The 19,215-nt window shown below is 41.8% G+C and overlaps 1 long non-coding RNA gene across 1 annotated transcript; it reads right to left on the bottom strand.

Annotated features, from left to right (window-relative positions):
* Positions 1-1,876: 1,876 nt before the first annotated feature.
* Positions 1,877-19,168, bottom strand: LOC133127705 (uncharacterized). Its single transcript, XR_009708646.1, has 3 exons — positions 19,115-19,168; positions 18,511-18,565; positions 1,877-3,588 (listed from the first exon to the last, which is right to left on the bottom strand). It is a non-coding gene; the product is annotated as an uncharacterized LOC133127705 (long non-coding RNA).
* Positions 19,169-19,215: the final 47 nt, after the last annotated feature.

Genomic DNA, 19,215 nt, shown 5'->3' with positions numbered 1-19,215 from the left:
GAATTTTAACAAGCAGTTAATTTGGCTTAATTAGCTGCTTCATGTTTCAAGGGATTCTGTAAGCCACATTGTCAGATACAGTTGTGTTCAAAATAATAGCAGTGTGTTTAAAAACGTGAGTAAAGCTCAAAATCCTTATAATAGTTTTTATTTTGATGCATTGGGAACACTGCACATTATATCCTAAATCAAAACATGAAGAAAAATGTGTCAATTTTTAAATTACTTTACAGAAAATGAAGAAAAATGAATATTGGGCTGTTCAAAAAAATAGCAGTGTCTGCATTTTTCTTTACAAACTCAAATATTTACTGTATAAACTGAAAAATCTTCAGGATTTAGCATTCCTGTGAATCACTAAACTAATATTTAGTTGTATAACCACGGTTTCTGAGAACTGCTTCACATCTGTGTTGCATGGAATCGACCAACTTCTGGCACCTATGAACAGGTATTTCAGCCCAGGATGATTTGACAACATTCCACAATTCCTCTGCATTTCTTGGTTTTGCCTCAGAAACAGCATTTTTGATGTCACCCCACAAGTTTTCAATCGGATTAAGGTCCGGGGATTGGGCTGGCCACTCCATAATTTTAATTTTGTTGGTATGGAACCAAGATGCTGCTCGCTTACTGGTGTGTTTGGGGTCGTTGTCTTGTTGAAACACCCATTTCAAGGGCATTTCCTCTTCGGCATAAGGCAACATGACCTCTTCAAGTATTTTGATATAGGCAAACTGATCCATGATCCCTTGTATGCGATAAATAGGCCCGACACCATAGTAAGAGAAACATCCCCATATCATGATGCTTGCACCACCATGCTTCACTGTCTTCAGAGTGTACTGTGGCTTGAAAGTGTTTGGTGGTCGTCTGACAAACTGCCTGCATCCCTTGGACCCAAAAAGAACAATCTTACTTTCATCAGTCCACAAAATGTTTCTCCATTTCTCTTTAGGCCAGTTGATGTGTTCTTTGGCAAATTGTATCCTCTTCAGCATGTGTCTTTTTTTTAACAGTGGGACTTTGCGGGGGCCAATAGATTAGCTACACACAGGCGTCTTCTAATTGTCACAGTACTCACTGGTAACTTCAGATTGTCTTTGATCACCCTGGAGCTGATCATTGGCTGAGTCTTTGCCATTCTGGCTATTCTTCGATCCATTCGAATGGTAGTCTTTCGTTTTCTTCCATGTCTCTCTGGTTTTGCTTTCCATTTTAAAGCATTGGAGATCATTTTAGCCGAGCAGCCTATTATTTTCTGCACTTCTTTATACGTTTTTCCCTCTCCAATCAACGTTTTAATCAAAGTACGCTGTTTTCAGATCGAAATGCATGCAAACATGTGCTGGCTTCATCCTTAAATAAGGGCCACCTGATTCACACCTGTTTTTTCACAGAATGAATGACCTCACTAATTGAACTCCACACTGCTATTATTTTGAACACGCCTCTTTCAATTAATTATTCAGTTACACAGACTCAGGAGCATGTGTATCATGAATGTTGGGTCTGTTGGTTTTCTATGACTCTACTACACCTACTGGTAAATTATTTGGCATGTAGTAATATATTTTCTACCAAAAACAGTGATTGATCTGGTAAGTCATGTTGGACTGCTATTATTTTGAACACAACTGTATAGCTATGCATGCCATGAAGTATAACATTCCCAATTTCATATTGTGCTATATTGCAAACATAAACATAGATTAATTTTTTGATAAAATAAAAGAGGTGAATCAATATGCTCCTATTTAGGTTGTTTTATTTCATTAATAATTAAGCCAAATTGAACTGCTCGTTAAAATTCTGAGATTGCAATTATGGTTGAAATTTATGTATGGCAATGAGGACCCAGACGCAGACCAGGGGATAATCCACAAACGTTGTTATTTATTCCGAGTTCGTAAGCCAAGAGATCCAAGACAAAGCCAAAAACAGAAAGCAAAAGAATAGTCGAGTAAACCGGCAAAAAGGTCAAAAATCCAATAAATCCGAAGGTGAAAATACAAAAGGGTGAAGGCAAAAATCAAAGTCACCAATACAAAGCAAATGATCAAAAACCAGGAAAGGAGATGGGCGAACAAAACAAGAGGGCAAGGCAAGCTCGAAAATCAAAGTCAAAGGGGTCTCTACAAGGGAGCGTACAAGTAATTTGGCTCTATAAATGATCAACGTTCTGACAATGGGTGAAACGGAGACTGAGGTGTAAATACATGAGGGAAGGTGGCAATCTAGGCGGGGCTGGGGAGAAGGTGGGCTAAACAAATAGACAACAGGTGGGGAAACATAATAGGGTAATAACATCATAACAGGAGGGAGACGAAAACGCGGACTGGATGCACGTAACCAAACATGTAAAACATACGCCTCCGGATTAGGGAGTAGACATTTGCGTAGATTGAAGACGTAGTGATAGTCAGAGACAGGTGCGAACACTTCGCTGAAACTAAGCGAGTAATCAGGGATAGCATAGGGAGGCGGAGTTATAGAATAGTGCAGAAACACTAAGACATTGTGTTAGTGAATTAGTTACGTAAATATTTCTAACTACCCAATAAAAGTGACTGTTAGTTAGACAGACAGTAAGTGTATTAATCGGATTAGTACTGTACAATTTCTAGATGAGTAGTAGTTAGTAAGAATAGTGCTTTACAACATTTAACTACCAAGAGAAGCAGGAAGTAAGAACTGTGAGATTTGAAGAAACGTTGAAATACCGAAAACTACCGTAAACACCCGAATAGTGGGACACGCAGACAGGGGAGTGACTCGGCTGGTAAACATTCAGACGCAGACATAACGGGATCACAAATGAGAAACTGTAATGGAAAACAATGACCAAGGATGTATGATAATGAATAAATAACAAGAATAAACATTAATACAAGTAGAACAGATACAGAAACATTACAGAAACAAAAACCAGCTTACACTGGGGCCCCCCAGGACCGAGTATGGGAGTAAGGATAAATATTGGGTTAGTACTGGTAAAGTGGGGCACTGTCTGAATTTACCTTCTGCATCATTTTGGATCATGATCCAAATGTCCTAGCCTCTCATATGACAGTATTCTAAATAGCCAAATCTCTACTTTGCTATACAGAAGAAAATAGAAAGAAACATAGGATGGATGACTCTTCCTCAAACACACATTGACCCAAAACCAGGCACATTCAATTGTTATTCAAGTGTAGGCCTAATTAATTAAATCCACAATAATAATATAAACCACTTTTTTTTAAAAGAGGGGTGCAGGTACAGCAGACACTCTAGTTATTTGGCAGCATCAGCAGGAACAAACAACTCTCCTTGGCCTCTGTCAGGGGCATCCTCCTTAACAGCCACTTCCACCCCAATCCAATCAGGAATCTCTGGCAACTCCAGCTGTTCAGGCTCCCACATCCTCATGTTCCAGTGGGCTTTCAGTGGTCAGCCTTGGTGCATAGACATTGGGGTGTATGGCCATGGGTACATCCCAGTCTCCCTGAAGCTAGCTTGGGCAGTCTGGACTGTGGCTGCTCTTCTCCATGTCCTCCCAAGCAAGGAAAAAAACTCCCCCTGAAGGAGCTTTGGGGGAGAGTGCTGCACGGAGAGATCAAAGGAGTGGAGTAGTGGTAGGAAGATAGCAGACATAACCACAGACATCACCTATATACAGTGGTGTGAAAAAGTGTTTGCCCCCTTCCTGAATTTTTTTTTAAATTTATTTTATTTTATTTATATTTTTTTGCATGTTTGTCACACTTAAGTGTTTCAGATCATCAAACAAATTTAAATATTATTCAAAGACAACACAAGTAAACACAAAATGCAGTTTTTAAATGAAGGTTTTTATTATTAAGGGAGCAAAAAAATCCAAACCTACATGGCCCTGTGTGAAAAAGTGATTGCCCCCCTGTCAAAACAACTTAACTGTGGTTTCTCAAACCTGAGTTCAATTTCTGTAGCCACACCCAGGCCTGATTACTGCCACACCTGTTTTCAATCAAGAAATCACTTAAATAGGACCTGCCTGACAAAGTGAAGTAGACCAAATGATCCTCAAAAGCTAGACATCATGCCGAGATCTAAAGAAATTCAGGAACAAATTAGAAAGAAAGTAATTGAGATCTATCAGTCTGGAAAAGGTTATAAAGCCATTTCTAATGCTTTGGGACTCCAGCGAACCACAGTGAGAGTCATTATCCACAAATGGCGAAAACATGGAACAGTGGTGAACCTTCCCAGGAGTGGCCGGCCGACCAAAATTACCCCAAGAGCGCAGCGACGACTCATCCAAGAGGTCACAAAAGACCCCACAACAACATCTGAAGAACTGCAGGCCTCACTTGCCTCAGTTAAGGTCAGTGTTCATGACTCCACCATAAGAAAGAGACTGGGCAAAAATGACCTGCATGGCAGAGTTCCAAGACGAAAACCACTGCTGAGCAAAAAGAACATTAAGGCTCGTCTCAATTTTGCCAGAAAACATCTTGATGATCCCCATGACTTTTGGGAAAATACTCTGTGGTCTGACGAGACAAAAGTTGAACTTTTTGGAAGGTGTGTGTCCCATTACATCTGGCGTAAAAGTAACACCGCATTTCAGAAAGAGAACATCATACCAACAGTAAAATATGGTGGTGGTAGTGTGATGGTCTGGGGCTGTTTTGCTGCTTCAGGACCTAGAAGACTTGCTGTGATAAATGGAACCATGAATTCTGCTGTCTACCAAAAAATCCTGAAGGAGAATGTCCGGCCATCTGTTCATGACCTCAAGCTGAAACGAACTTGGGTTCTGCAGCAGGACAATGATCCAAAACACACCAGCAAGTCCACCTCTGAATGGCTGAAGAAAAACAAAATGAAGACTTTGGAGTGGTCTAGTCAAAGTCCTGACCTGAATCCTATTAAGATGCTGTGGCATGACCTTAAAAAGGCGGTTCATGCTCGAAAACCCTCCAATGTGGCTGAATTACAACAATTCTGCAAAGATGAGTGGGCCAAAATTCCTCCACAGCGCTGTAAGAGACTCATTGCAAGTTATCGCAAACGCTTGATTGCAGTTGTTGCTGCTAAGGGTGGCCCAACCAGTTATTAGGTTTAGGGGGCAATCACTTTTTCACACAGGGCCATGTAGGTTTGGATTTTTTTTCTCCCTTAATAATAAAAACCTTCATTTAAAAACATGCATGCAGACCTGCATTTTGTGTTTACATGTGTTGTCTTTGACTAATATTTAAATTAGTTTGATCTGAAACATTTAAGTGTGACAAACATGCAAAAAAATAAGAAATCAGGAAGGGGGCAAACACTTTTTCACACCACTGTATATATATATTTTATCTCATACTTGCTTATGATGTGTTGATTTTTAGTCATGGAAGTATATACATATAAATAAAAAAATGATTAAGCTTAACTGTCCCACTTTACCTGTATTCACCCTATATTCAAAATGTAACTGAGCATACTTTTTTCAGTGCTGTTGGCTACATAAAATCTGATGGAACAGACTTGGATTTCCAAGCAATGAGCCTCATGCAATTATTCTTCTGTATTCTTATCAAACATGATAACGTGATAACATAATAAAATTAGCCATTTAAACGCCAAATAACGCCTGGGTTATACTTTCCGTATGGATGGACCACTAAACACGGTCAGGTATGGAGGAACCAAATGCAGACTCAGGGATAAGATAACAGCAGGCTTTATTGACTCGGGGCAGATCCAAAACGTAATTCACAAACAGGCAATGGTCGAGATCCAGACAGACAGGTACATGTGGGGCAGGCAGAGCTTAATCGTGAGACAGGCAGAGTTAAAAAAAAAAAAACAAAGGAGACAGAAAAACAGGTACAAATCCAAAAAATTCTATTGAAAAGATTCTTAGGAAATAGTAATGAGCACGTGCATTTCACACTGATTTTCATTGTCATAATTATTTTTTCTTTGGAACTTGTGTGTGTAAACAGTGGAGAGATTGCACAGACATTTTGTTTCTTTTCAGCCATTCAGAGGTAGAATTTCTGTTTTGGATCAATGTCTTGCTGCATAACCCAACTATATTTCAGCTTCAGCTCACAGACATTCTCCTAAAGAATTTGTGGTACAGAGCAGAATTCATGGTTCCTTCAAGTCATCGAGGTCCCGAGGCAGCAAAGCATCCCCACACTATCACAGTACTACCACCATGTTTGACTTTTGGTATGATGTTCTTAATGTGAAATGCTGTACACAAAACATGACGGGACCTGTGTCATCCAAAAAGTTCCAATTTGACTCATCTATAGAACATTATCCCAGAAGGCACCATGTAGGATTTTTTAATTATTTTTTTATATACATTTATTTCAGATTAGTCAGTCTGTAAGTTCATTCATTCACTGTTATTCATTTCACCTGTGTTTCGCTTCCTGATTGTTTCCCACAACTGATTGCCATTCCCTCTTGTTACCTGTGTTATATAAACCCCTTTGTTTGTCTAGTTCATCGCTAGACTATTATTTGTCTGTACAATACTCGCCAGCGTTTATTTCTGATTGATAACCGTTACAAACTGTTTTGTTTTCAACTTCGCCTTTAGCTTTTCCTGTCTGTCTAGTTTTGATGCATAGTTTATCAACCTGTTTTTGTTTACCGACCTCTGCTTTTGGATTCTGCTTCTGTCTGCTTTGCCCACTCGTTAACGAACCTTCGCCTGTGACTATGACTTTTGATTACCCTATCTGTTTGCTGAAGTATTGACCCATTGCCTGGACACTTGATAATGAACTGCCTATTCCCTGCTATTGCCTTTGCTGGCAATCGAACCCCACTTGTCTGACCTACCCTCATTTTAATAAAGATTCTGAACTGAACTTTGCCTGCTGGATTTCTGTGACTGGGTCCTGGTGTTCTAACTACCTGATAGAACAACTTGGCCAGTATGGACCCAGCAGATCCAACCCCAACCCTGGAGGCTATACGGCTACAAGGACAACGTATCGGAGTTCACAAGACCGAACTCCGTGTCCTGAACCAAGATGTGGCTACCCTCATCCATCAGGTGGCTACCTTGGTGGGCACCTTGCCCAGTGTCCAGGTCCCACAGCCTCCACCAGTGCCTGCTCCTGAACTGGTCAGGAGCAGTGCCTCATCTGCCACCTCCAGGGTGGTGAACCTTGTGACTGCGTCTCCTTTCTGTCGCAGTGTTCCCAGATGTCCAGCTGGCTACCTTCACTACCAAACTCTCCAAGGTGGCGTATGTCATCACTCTCCTGCATGGTCGAGCCTGGGAGTGAGGAACCGCCTTCTGGGACCCTGGCGCCCCCAAATGCTACAACTCTCTCCTCTTCCGCCTTGAAGAGGGTGTTCAACCTAGCCATTTCTGGTCCTGCCGCCTCCCGCCGACTCTTCCGCATCCGCCAGGGTTCAGGTTATGTTTCTGACTATTCCATTGAGTTCCTGACCCTGGTGGCATCAGCAAGCTGGGGCGATACGGAGCTCCACGGGCCTTTCCAGAATGGTCTTAACGAGCCTATCCTTGACTAGCTGACCTCCTGCGAGCTGCCAGCTTCCCTTGATGCCCTCATAGACCTGGCCATCCGAGTGGACACTCGGCTGAGGGAACAATGCGCAACAAGGTGGATCTGGGAACCTGACCTTCTCCAGCCTCCTCCGGTTCCCTGTGTCAGACGCCACATTCCTTGAGAATCTCCGGTACCCAAAACAGAACCCATGCAGGAGGATAGAACTCTCAGCATTGGAGAAGGAGAGGCAGCTACAGGAGCACCTCTGTCTGTTGTAACGGCACTACCAAGCTACCCACAAGCAGTGCAATTTTACACCCCAGAGCGTGCAGAACAAATTGTTGGACTTTCACGACGACCACAAGGAAGACTCCAATGTGATATTTAACCAGGTTGTTTCGAGGCTGGCGGCATGGATGGTGCAGTGGGTAGCACTGCCGCCTCACAGCAAGGAGGTCCTGGTTTCCAATCCCGGTTGGCCGGGGCCTCTCTGTGTGGAGTTTGCATGTTCTCCCCGTGTTTGCGTGGGTTTCCTCCGGGTACTCTGGTTTCCTTCCACAGTCCAAAGACATGCAGGTTAGGCTGATTGGAGAGTCTAAATTGCCCGTAGGTATGAGTGTGCGAGTGAATGGTGTGTGTGCCCTGCGATAGACTGGTGACCTGTCCAGGGTGTATTCCTGCCTTTCGCCCAATGTATGCTGGGATAGGCTCCAGCCCACCTGCAACCCTGTTCAGGATAAGCGGGTTAAGATAATTCATTAATTAATTAATTGAGTGTTTTGAGGCTCAATAAGTGAAGATGAACTACAGCTATACTTGGCAGGAGTTTTACACTTCTATTCCAAGAGAAGTCCCTAGATGCTGCCTGTTCCACACTGAATCAGCTAAGAACACACAGTTACTTTACAAGCTTGCTTTAAAAACAATGGTTCAAAATGCAACAATATATCCTGAAAGTATCCTTACTGTTTAGTCTGTTTACAGAATTCCTGCGTAAGATGCGTTTTTTAAGTCTGTTGTTAAAATAACATAAAATACTCCATTCTGACAATTTTCAAAACAAAATGTGTTATATATACCGTTGAATATGAAATCAAGGCATTTAAAATCCCTCTTCCATGTGTCCCGCAGTGTCCCGTGAAAGCAGTTCTGCTGTCCTACGACTGAACAATTTTGACTTGGTTACCCTATTCTAGAGCCCACTGTACAATCCATTACTCAAAAATATAGGTTTGGAAAAGGGCAGGCTGAGTGTAGTTGATTCGTATGACAGGTCAGGATCACTTTTTTTCCCCAAGAAAGAATTCTTAATAAAAGAAAATTGGTGAATGCGCCAAGTTCTCTTAAATCACTCATATGCACACTGTGTGCTCGTCACTGCTGCACTTTAGACTATGCGCTTTGGCTATGAAGACAGAACCCGATGAATTAATCAAGCTGCACCACACATGCTATAGAATAATACAGAGAAAGAAATACATGTTCACGCTGATTTATATCTCTGAAAACAGACAGCCAACTGTTTCAGACTGCTCAATTATGTTGGTATGAAACAATACATTTCTAATGATTATTACTTAACACAAATGCTAATTATTTCTTAATTTTCATTTTATGTTGATACTACATTTATTCGGCCAAAATTATATATTTTTGCAAAATATTGTATTAATCATCTAACTTTATAAATACAGTCCATCCATAATTTGTTCCAGTATTGTAGTTATCATTTTAACTGCAGTCAATCAAAAGGAAAAGATAGCTCAAGTTGCATTTATTGTCATTCTTCTCATTAGAGGCGGGTGGAACTAAAATAATGAAATAGCCGATCACATGGGATCACAATGCAAGAACAGCCATAATAAATTTAAATATAAATAAATACAGGAATTCAGATCATAAAAAATGACAATGAATAATAAATGCAAAGTGTGCATTTTTCCTGATTCTAGGAATAGGACAAAATGGACAGCATATAATCCACAAAAATCATTAATTGGCTTTTGAATAGGCAATGAACAATCTGTCTCGTGAATGGCTAGACACTGTGATAGATGTGGTCTGAGCAGGCCAGCAGCAGCTGTCCTCCCACTTCAGTGCCCAGCGAGTCACAAAATGACTGAAGAGCTCAGGTGGATCAACGTCCATGATGAAAATCCAGAATTTGGCACCAACAGCCATGAATCCATGAACTCAACCTGCCTCATGTCAACAAGTCACAAAGCAAAAGTAGTCTCGAACTGGTTTCATGAACATGACAATGAGATTCGCAGAATGAATGTGCAGCTGACAAATCTGCAGAAATTGCGTGATGCAGTCATGTCAAGATGGAACAGAATCTCAAAGGAATGTTTTCCTCATCCATGCAGCAAAAAATTGAGGCCCTACCCAGTTCCTAATAAAGTGCTCAGTGAGTGTATAGAGTTTCAGTCACATCATTAGCCATTTGGAGGAACAGACTATTTGCATTGATAAGAAAATCAAGTTTGATGATAAGGTATAAGCATTGCTTTGTTTGTTTGTTTATTTGTTCGTTTAAAAAAAAAAAAAAAATTAAAATAGGCCCTGGTCCTTATCTTTGTTGTACAGGTAGCAGTTGAAATTGTACTTCCCTCTAGGGTCTTTCAGCGCACTTATCCCTGGTTATGGGTATGCACTTTGTTGTACGTCGCTCTGGATAAGAGCGTCTTCCAAATGCCATGTAATGTAATGTAATGTAATGTAATGACCCACAATAACTCCTGAGACCCGGCCCATTCATTTGTGTCCTTTATAATGGACATTTTGTTATTTTCCTTAAGTATTTGGAGTTACCCTATCAAGCCCTATTTTATTCTGTAGAGGACATCCTGGGCTTTCCAGTGATGTGTCATGTGATGGGTTTGCTGGGAACTTTTTTTTTTCAATCAAAATGGCCACCATACCAACAACCACATTTTATGGAAAGAGGAGAGGTAAGTCAAATATTCTTTATCTACTGCTATTTTTACCATGATAATTGTGTGCTGCGCATTGCAATACAAAGCAGAGCTTTGTAGTGCAAAAGCACACACCTTAATATTCTCAGCCATACTTCATAATTTTATTTATTTAATTTTCTTCCTTCAAAAGTTCGGCATGCTACTCCTCCCACAGCTTTGAGAAATCCCAGGCAAGATATATATCAAAACGACCAGAATAGATGGGAAAGACTTTTCTCAATTCTGCGACATCTCTTTTTCTTACGAAATGCGAAAAACCGACCGATTTTTGCCCATAGGAATGAATGAGAATTCGTAAAAAGAAATCTCACTAATTGATCAAACCCACCCCTCTTTGGAGCCACACCACTTCGTCATACTTTGTCGCAGAAACGTGATTAAAGGTTTAAACGGGTCATAAGACTTTGAACTGTGTTGGTCTAAAGACACTTTTTGATCTCTTCTACGGTTTTTACAAAATCACAGTTTATGTTTTATGAAATTTTTGAGATTTTCAGATTTTATAATGGGTGTGTATTGCGTGGCTTTAGAGTGCGGTGACATCACCCACTCTAGCATTCAGCCCTTCTAAATTTTATCAAAAATATTCAAGACATTCTCATCTTACTCCCACAGCTTCTATTCTACAGCAACAATTTATACATCAAAATGTAGAGAAACTTGTCCTCTTTCATTCAATGTTACTTCCATTGAGATAGGACTCACGGTTTTTTAATAAATCGCCCAAAAGTGCAGAGAGTGCCGGATCCAGCTCTCATTGACTCCAATGTTATCTGAAGCGTCAACTGCCGCGTAAAGTAGGCACAATATGGTGATTTATGAACTGTCACCGCTCCTGCATTTTAAATCCTACAGACACATCTCATAGATCGGAATCGCCATTGAAGTCTTGGGTCGCTCAAAATACAAAAATAAATTAGATCTGACTTATACTTTTGAAGATACATGGATTTGTTCGGCACCAGCGCCAGTTAGCTTCACCACTAGCATTCAGGCCGTAAGCAGTTAAACATTTACACACAGTTGTACACACAAACTGCCGCTACTCCTTCAATTATCAGTACCTTGACATATTATATATCAAACTGTTCATATTTTCACCCTGTCACTCACATTCAAATATCTAAGAGATATGACGTATAGTTTTGGAAAGAGAAGCGTTTAAACCTGAGCACCTCAGAAAAAAAAGTTCGTTCCTAGATCTCTAACAGACAGAGACTCTCACACACACAGAACATGCACGAGCCCCTGGTTGCTTGGCAACCAGCACACTCAGCTCACTCAACCGCCCATCCCCCCCCCCCCCCCCCCCTCTCTCTCTCTCTCTCTCTCTCAAATTCAAATTCAAATTCAAATTCAAATTCAAATGGCTTTATTGGCATGAATGGTAATAAACCGTTGTTGCCAAGGCAGTACAATATACAATATTGTTAAAATAAATAAATAAATAATGGGAAAAAAAAAAAAACAACAGTAACATCAACCAACAACAACATCCATCCATCCATCCATCCATTATCTTAACCCGCTTATCCTGAATAGGGTCGCAGGGGGGCTGGAGCCTATCCCAGCATACATTGGGCGAAAGGCAGGAATACACTCTGGACAGGTCGCCAGTCCATCGCAGGGCACACACACCATTCACTCACGCACTCATACCTATGGGCAATTTAGACTCTCCAATCAGCCTAATGTGCATGTCTTTGGACTGTGGGAGGAAACCGGAGTACCCGGAGGAAACCCACGCAAACACGGGGAGAACATGCAAACTCCGCACAGAGAGGCCCCGGGCCGACGGGGATTCGAACCCAGGATGATGAAAATATCTCTAATTCCTGTTCTCTGGAACGGATTATGGGACTATGTTACAGTGTTAATTTTCTTTTCTCTTAGCTCGTGGCAAGCGCTCACATATTGTGCAGACAACTCTATAAGTTCTGGTGCTTCTCCCAGACATATGCTTAATCGTTCATCATATGTTTTGTTGTCATATGATGTGATGCTGGTTTTAACTTTCCCTAGGAAAGCCTCCCTTAAGGTCCTTACACACCGGACGCGATGCGAAAAAGCGATGCGAAAATGCGAAATATTCGCAAATATTTCGCGTCAAAACCTTACACACCGGACGCGATGCGAATTTGTGACTTTGCGAGACTTTTTGTTTTACAAAAGTTTCAGAACGAAAAAAACATGGATTCAACTTCATCCAGTGATGACGATGTGGTCCTCTACCTCCTCACTCGACAGAAGAAGAGGAGATTTTGGGTACATCCTGTATTACAAAGTCGAGAAAGAGAAGGAGAGTTCCATTGCCTCATAGAGGAGCTGAAGCTCTACCACGGCCGGTTCCGGACATATTTTCGGATGTCGGTGGGACAGTTTGAGCTCCTTCTGGGGATGCTAGCGCCGCATATGACGAGGCAAAGCACCAACTACCGGGATCCTATCGACCCAGAGCAGCGTCTGGCAGTCTGTCTGAGGTAAGTTGTTGTAGCCGAGCCTAAGCTACTATAGGTTCAGCTTCAGGTTAATTTAGTACCGTAGGTAAATTTGGTTTGGAGTGAACAAGTCATCCATCCTCCTGACACACAGATAAACAGATAAACAGCAGACAGCAGATAAACATAACAAAAAACAAGAAATGTTGCCTCCATATCATCTATATAAAGTTGCTACGACCTATTTAACCGATGGCCGCTGGAACAAAGCTGTTTTTATAGCGCTTTGTTCTGGGACAATAAACCTAAGCCGGAATTCACTGTACAAAGGGTGGGAAATGAGCCAGCTGTCCGTGTATAGTGTACGTTTTGAATACTGAATTAAAATATGGGCATGATAGAGTATGTCTACACTGCCACCTACTGGACTATTATAGCAGTCTAGCAGCAGACTGTGAGCCACATAACGTCAAATTATATACCACAAGAATGTAAACAATGTCAACAGAATGTAACAAAGCACACCATTTCTTATGAGTGATTGCACCAGGACATGAGGGCAATTTCAAAACAATGTTGGCATGCATGCTTCTATACTGCAATCATAACATCTATGTCTACCTCTATATATAGAATGAGATTATTATTATTTATTTTTATTATTGACAGCGCAGTCAAAAATTATTTCAATTACTTCAAAACATCATAACCTAATGGCACAAATGTGGATCAAATTGTTTTCCCTTCTCCCACCTCCCCCAGATTCCTCAGCACTGGGGATTCCTACACTACAATCGCCTGCAGTTTTCGTCTTGGTGTGTCAACCGTGGCCAATGTGGTGAAGGACACCTGTGATGTCATCTGGGACAAAATGAGGGAAACCCACATGCCAGTCCCAACTGAGGAGCTCTGGAACAACACCGCCAGGAGGTTCCAGGAGAAATGGAATTTCCCAAATTGCATCGGTGCACTTGATGGCAAGCACATTACGATTCAGGCTCCAGCTAATTCTGGCTCCCGTTTTTATAATTATAAGGGCACCTTCTCCGTAGTCCTCCTCGCTCTAGTGGATGCTGACTACCGGTTCCTTGCTGTTGACGTGGGAGGTTCCGGCAGCAACAGCGATGGAGGCATGTATAGTATGGTCCAAACTCTGCCTCATGGACCATCTCCTGGAACCTAATCTTGAGCCATGACTGCCTCTCTACAGGCAGGCGTCTCATGGCTGGAGCCAGGTTCATGAAGAACATGTGTATATCATCTCTCTCCTCACGCTCCCTGGCACGCTGCTCCACCCTTGCCTCTTTCTTCTCCAAATACTGCTCTATGAAATCTGTGCTCTTCCTTTTGGATTTCTTAGTAGACTGTGGAGCAGCGTGACAGGGAGCTGCAGTAGCAGTCATCCCCCCTTCACTCTCCTCTGACTGCTCTTGCCCTGCCTCCTCCTGCTCCTCGTCCTGCTCTGGGAGGTCCAGATTGCTGTATACCCTGTCAAATAATAAAAGTCATCCCATGTCAGCTGAATGGACTCCCCCTACACCAATGTCACCCTTATGAGATGTTATGCCCTATAGTAATATGTTATTTGTTAACTGGTTATCCACTCAATTGTCCTCCTTTTCCCTTGACTGTAGACCACAGCATAAACGTAGACCTTAGCTACCTCCTGAAAGCTGTTGACTTCTCAATGAAAGACATGGCTTCCATGTATTTCCACTTCCTCTTTTGCTTCCCTGCCTGGCCACTGGTTGTGTCTTTCTCCTCTCTTTTCTTCCGGATATATGCGTCCCTGAGGTTCTTCCATAGTTTCTTAGCATCTTCAACTAAAATCATCAACGGTATGTTAAATACGATATCAAAACATACCATGTCAGCCATCAAAAGTCAAATAATACCTGAAATACGACACAGGAGCACTCATATAAAGCCTATGTGTGCTCCAATATGTATGCTCCATTGTCTTATGTTACTTTGGTTAGTCTATTGCAGTGTCCGGGTGCCTCCCGTATTTTGACATTACGTTAGCAAACCCGCTGACACTTTATCTTGCTACCAACTCTACTTCCAAAAGTAAACTACATAAGCTTACAATCCTGATAGCCGAGTTGTTCGGCGATGCTGCTCCACACGTTGTCCTTAACGTCATTATCTTTGTACTGTTGATGTTCCTTATCATATAACACGGGGTTTTGAGACACACAAACAATTAACTGGTCCGCCATTTTCTATTTTTATATGGTTTTGTAAACTAATCTGGAATCACTTGTGGCACTCTTTGCTGTACCGTGCGTAGTGTACATTGTCGTAACGTCGTTCCATGCAATGTGATTGGTTGATGCGTTTATTCGCAGCGCGAAACTTCAGAAGTTTCGCTCCTGGATGCGAAAAAAAACCCGTCCTTTTTTCGCGGCGAAATATTCGCGTCCGGTGTGTAAGGACTCATAGGAAACCAGCAGTTCTAAAAAATATTTTTTCGTGCGAATTATTCGCGCGAAAAATACGCGTCCGGTGTGTAAGGACCTTTAGAGTTGCATATATGGGGCAGGAGAGGAGAATCATACTGATACGAATCACCAGAGACACACGCGCGCGCGCGTGCTGGTTGCCTTAGCATCGGCCCTGACGCATAGCAGGCTGCGACATGCTTGTATGTTCAGGCGAGGCTAGCCGAGGCTAGCCCTAGCTTCGACCACAACATAAATATGAAGTCTAAAACTGACACAAATAAGCACGTGTAGTATCACTCGTTTTAACCGCAGCATTCACAGCCTGTGACCGGAATAGAACCGGAAGTAGCCGAAGCTAGCGCTAGCCTTGGCTAGCTTCCCATGTTATCTGAGTGGTAAACTGCAGAGTAAAATAAATAAAATATGGCGATTTTTAAACTGCCACAACTCCTGCATTCTAAATCATACCGACACATCTCATAGATCGATCTCGCCACTGAAGTCTCGGTTCACTGAAAATGATTCTTTTTTAAATGTGAGTTATAGTTTTCAAGATACAGCGATTTGTTTGACGTTAGCTTCGGTGCTAGCTTTCGTTAGCTTCGTTGCGCTAGCTTGCGTTAGCTTCGGCGCTAGCTTGCGTTAGCTTCGTCGCGCTAGTTAACATTAGCTTCGGCGCTAGCTAGCTTAACTCACTAACTGACGGTCTGACTAACTGATTAACTAAGTGACTGTTACTAACTGACTAACTAACTAGCTAGCTGACTGGCTAACTAGTTAGCTGACTGGCTAAGTAACTAACTAGCTGACTGGCTAACTAGCTAGTTAGCTGACTTACTGACAGACTAACTAGCTAGCTAGCTGACTGGCTAACTAGTTAGCTGACTGACTAACTAACTAACTAGCTGACTGGCTAACTAATTAGCTGACTGGCTAACTAACTAGCTAGTTAGCTGACTAACTAACTAACTAGCTGACTGCCTAACTAACTAGTTAGCTGACTTACTGACTGACTAACTAGCTAGCTAGCTGACTGGCTAACTAGTTAGCTGACTGACTAACTAACTAACTAGCTGACTGGCTAACTAACTAGCTAGTTAGCTGACTGACTAACTAACTAGCTAGCTGACAGACTCCATCCTGTCCACATTATATGAAAATACCGAGGTTTTTAACTGTTTTATTTCTATGTCCATGTCTTAATGGTTGTGCTAACTGTAACAGGACGGTGGGTGTGCAACCCATACTTAGTCAGACAACGCCACCTTGGGAATTGTACCCTTATACTGCCCAGACCACCCTAGCAACCACCTAGAACACCCTAGCAACCGCCCAGAACACCTTAGCAACCGCCCAGAACACCCTAGCAACTGCCCAGAACATGTGTATAGATGAGGATGTCTATTTTTGTGAGGACCAAATTTTGTTTTAGATCTGTGTGTGTGTGTGTGTGTGTGGCCTATGAACTTATCATAAGGGCAAATACACACACACACACACACAAGTGTATAGATGAGGTTCTCCATTTTTGTGAGGACCAAATTGTGGGTTACATCTGTGTTTGTGTGAGGGATGGGCACCAGCAGCAGCACACTTAAAATTTCCCTGGAATTTTTTCTAGTTATATATATTCTTGTTTATTAACATGTCAATAACAATATTTTTACATCTGAAAACAGTTTCATAATTTCTGTTTTGAAATAGGGGCGGCCTGTAGCGTAGTGGTTAAGGTAAACGACTGGGACACGCAAGGTCAGTGGTTCTAATCCCGGTCAGTGTAGCCACAATAAGATCCGCACAGCCATTGGGCCCTTGAGCAAGGCCCTTAACCCCACATTGCTCCAGGAGAGGATTGTCTCCTGCTTAGTCTAATCAACTGTACGTCGCTCTGGATAAGAGCGTCTGCCAAATGCCAATAATGAAATAACAGTCCTTTTATGAATGCCAACTGTAGTGGACACCGGGACCATTTTACTGTATTTAATGACTGCACATTGTTGGAGCAGAAACAAGTGAAGCAGAGAGGATTCTATACCGGATAGGGAGATTCAGATTTGGAGCTGTCAGATGAGGAAAAGGATGAGGATGAGTATCAGCCTGTGATAGGGGAAGATGGTGATGAAGAAGGTGTAATGTCGGGGATGGGCGGAGAGCCAGACGCGACTAAAGGTAAACCCCTATAAGCGAACACGCTGGCGAGTTCGCCACAAAATCCCGGGAGAGAAAGGAACTGGGATGTACAAATACCAATGGGGAATACTCCCGGAACAGAAGGAGGAACAGAAAATAACACGGAAGAAAACTCTGATCAAATCAGAAAATAAAGCCCAAAGCGGCTATAAAACAACCCTTAAAAAACAGGGCGACTACCCAACCAAAATAAGTGCTTAAGTTGAGCACTGAAAACCCCGGACCGGGGATAAAATAAAAGTACAACCTAGAAAAATACTAGGCACGAAAAAAAAAAAACCTTGAGTCGCAGCTCAGGAGAAAAACGCAAACCAAAATACATTTACCAGGGACACCGTCCCTCTACCACAGGCTCACACGAGCACGAAAAATAAAAGAGAACGAAAACAAAGAACCTATAGGAAGGCGTCAGCAGTGTACATACACTAGCAAACTGAACACCTTCCTTACCTTTTTCTTTTTCTTCATTTTTTTTATTTTCTAAATTCAGTTGTGAAATTAAAATAAAAAATATGTTCAAAAAAATTTAAATTGTAAGGTTTTTTTTTAGGCCCAAATAGATAGGAAATCACACACAAAAAGAAATTGTAAGACACTTTTTTTCTTTGGTTCTCAGGAGGATAAAAACCACTCTTTTGATTGATGCTAGCTAACTAGCTAGCCAACATAATGGAAATTCATTGCTAAGATATTAGGACATTTATTTTAATGATTTAGAAAAATGCTTGTTCTAAATTTTTTGAGGAAATGAGAATTAAGTACTAACAAGTTTATTACTTTATTAAATCAATTCCGATGCTGGAAGGCAATAATGAGGTTAAAACAAATGCTCATATTCGTACAAAAATATATTTATTTTGAACATCAATTTTACCAGAATAAATAGGAATAAAGTAGACTGATGTAAAGGTTAAGGATGGTGGGTGACGACGCTGATGGGATGGGGCATACTCACCTTCAGGGCTCCCAATGTGTAGTTACAACCCAGTGCTCTCTCACAGCAAGCCTTACTGCAAACAAGGTGATACTATATGTGATTCAGGTGCCATTAACAGAAACACTCTATAACACGTGAGGAGGGTACCCCTATTGATTAACCCTGCCACCAATCAGCGCCGAGCCCACCATACAACAAGAGACCAGTCCTAGGAGTCCAATGAATAACCTAACTACAGCCTACCTATACCAGTTGCTTCAATACATGAAAATAAAGAAAATAAAGGAAATAGAAAGGTCTCTAAGAAGCCACACCAAGAAGACTCCAGGCACGGAGGTGTAATATAGGCTACACACCACGCGCACCAGCCGCTGTGCACCTTAGGTCATCCGACCAACAACTAGTCTATAGCCGTGCAACACGGGACACTCGCGAACGTGCTCGACAGCAGGCGGGTTCCGCCTGCCTGACAAGGGCAACCAAATGAATTTCAAACAAAACAGCACCGAGGCAAAACAGCAGTGACTATTGCACCTACAAAGTGAAGAAGGAGTCACTGTTAATCTGGTATTTTACAATTAAAATCCAATCAGAATATTCATACAGCAAAACGGTACATTACCAAACAATCCGTGGAATTCTAAGCTGCGTGAGTTCTTACTTCCGTGTTTCGGAGAAAACAGGAAACAGGAAATCAATCAGAGAGATCACAGGAAGAGAAAG

Source organism: Conger conger, chromosome 4, assembly GCF_963514075.1.
Source record: "Conger conger chromosome 4, fConCon1.1, whole genome shotgun sequence".
In the NCBI taxonomy this organism is placed as follows: domain Eukaryota; kingdom Metazoa; phylum Chordata; class Actinopteri; order Anguilliformes; family Congridae; genus Conger; species Conger conger.
The sequence above is the reverse complement of the archived record's forward strand: the minus strand, read 5'-3'. Positions and strand labels throughout refer to the sequence as shown.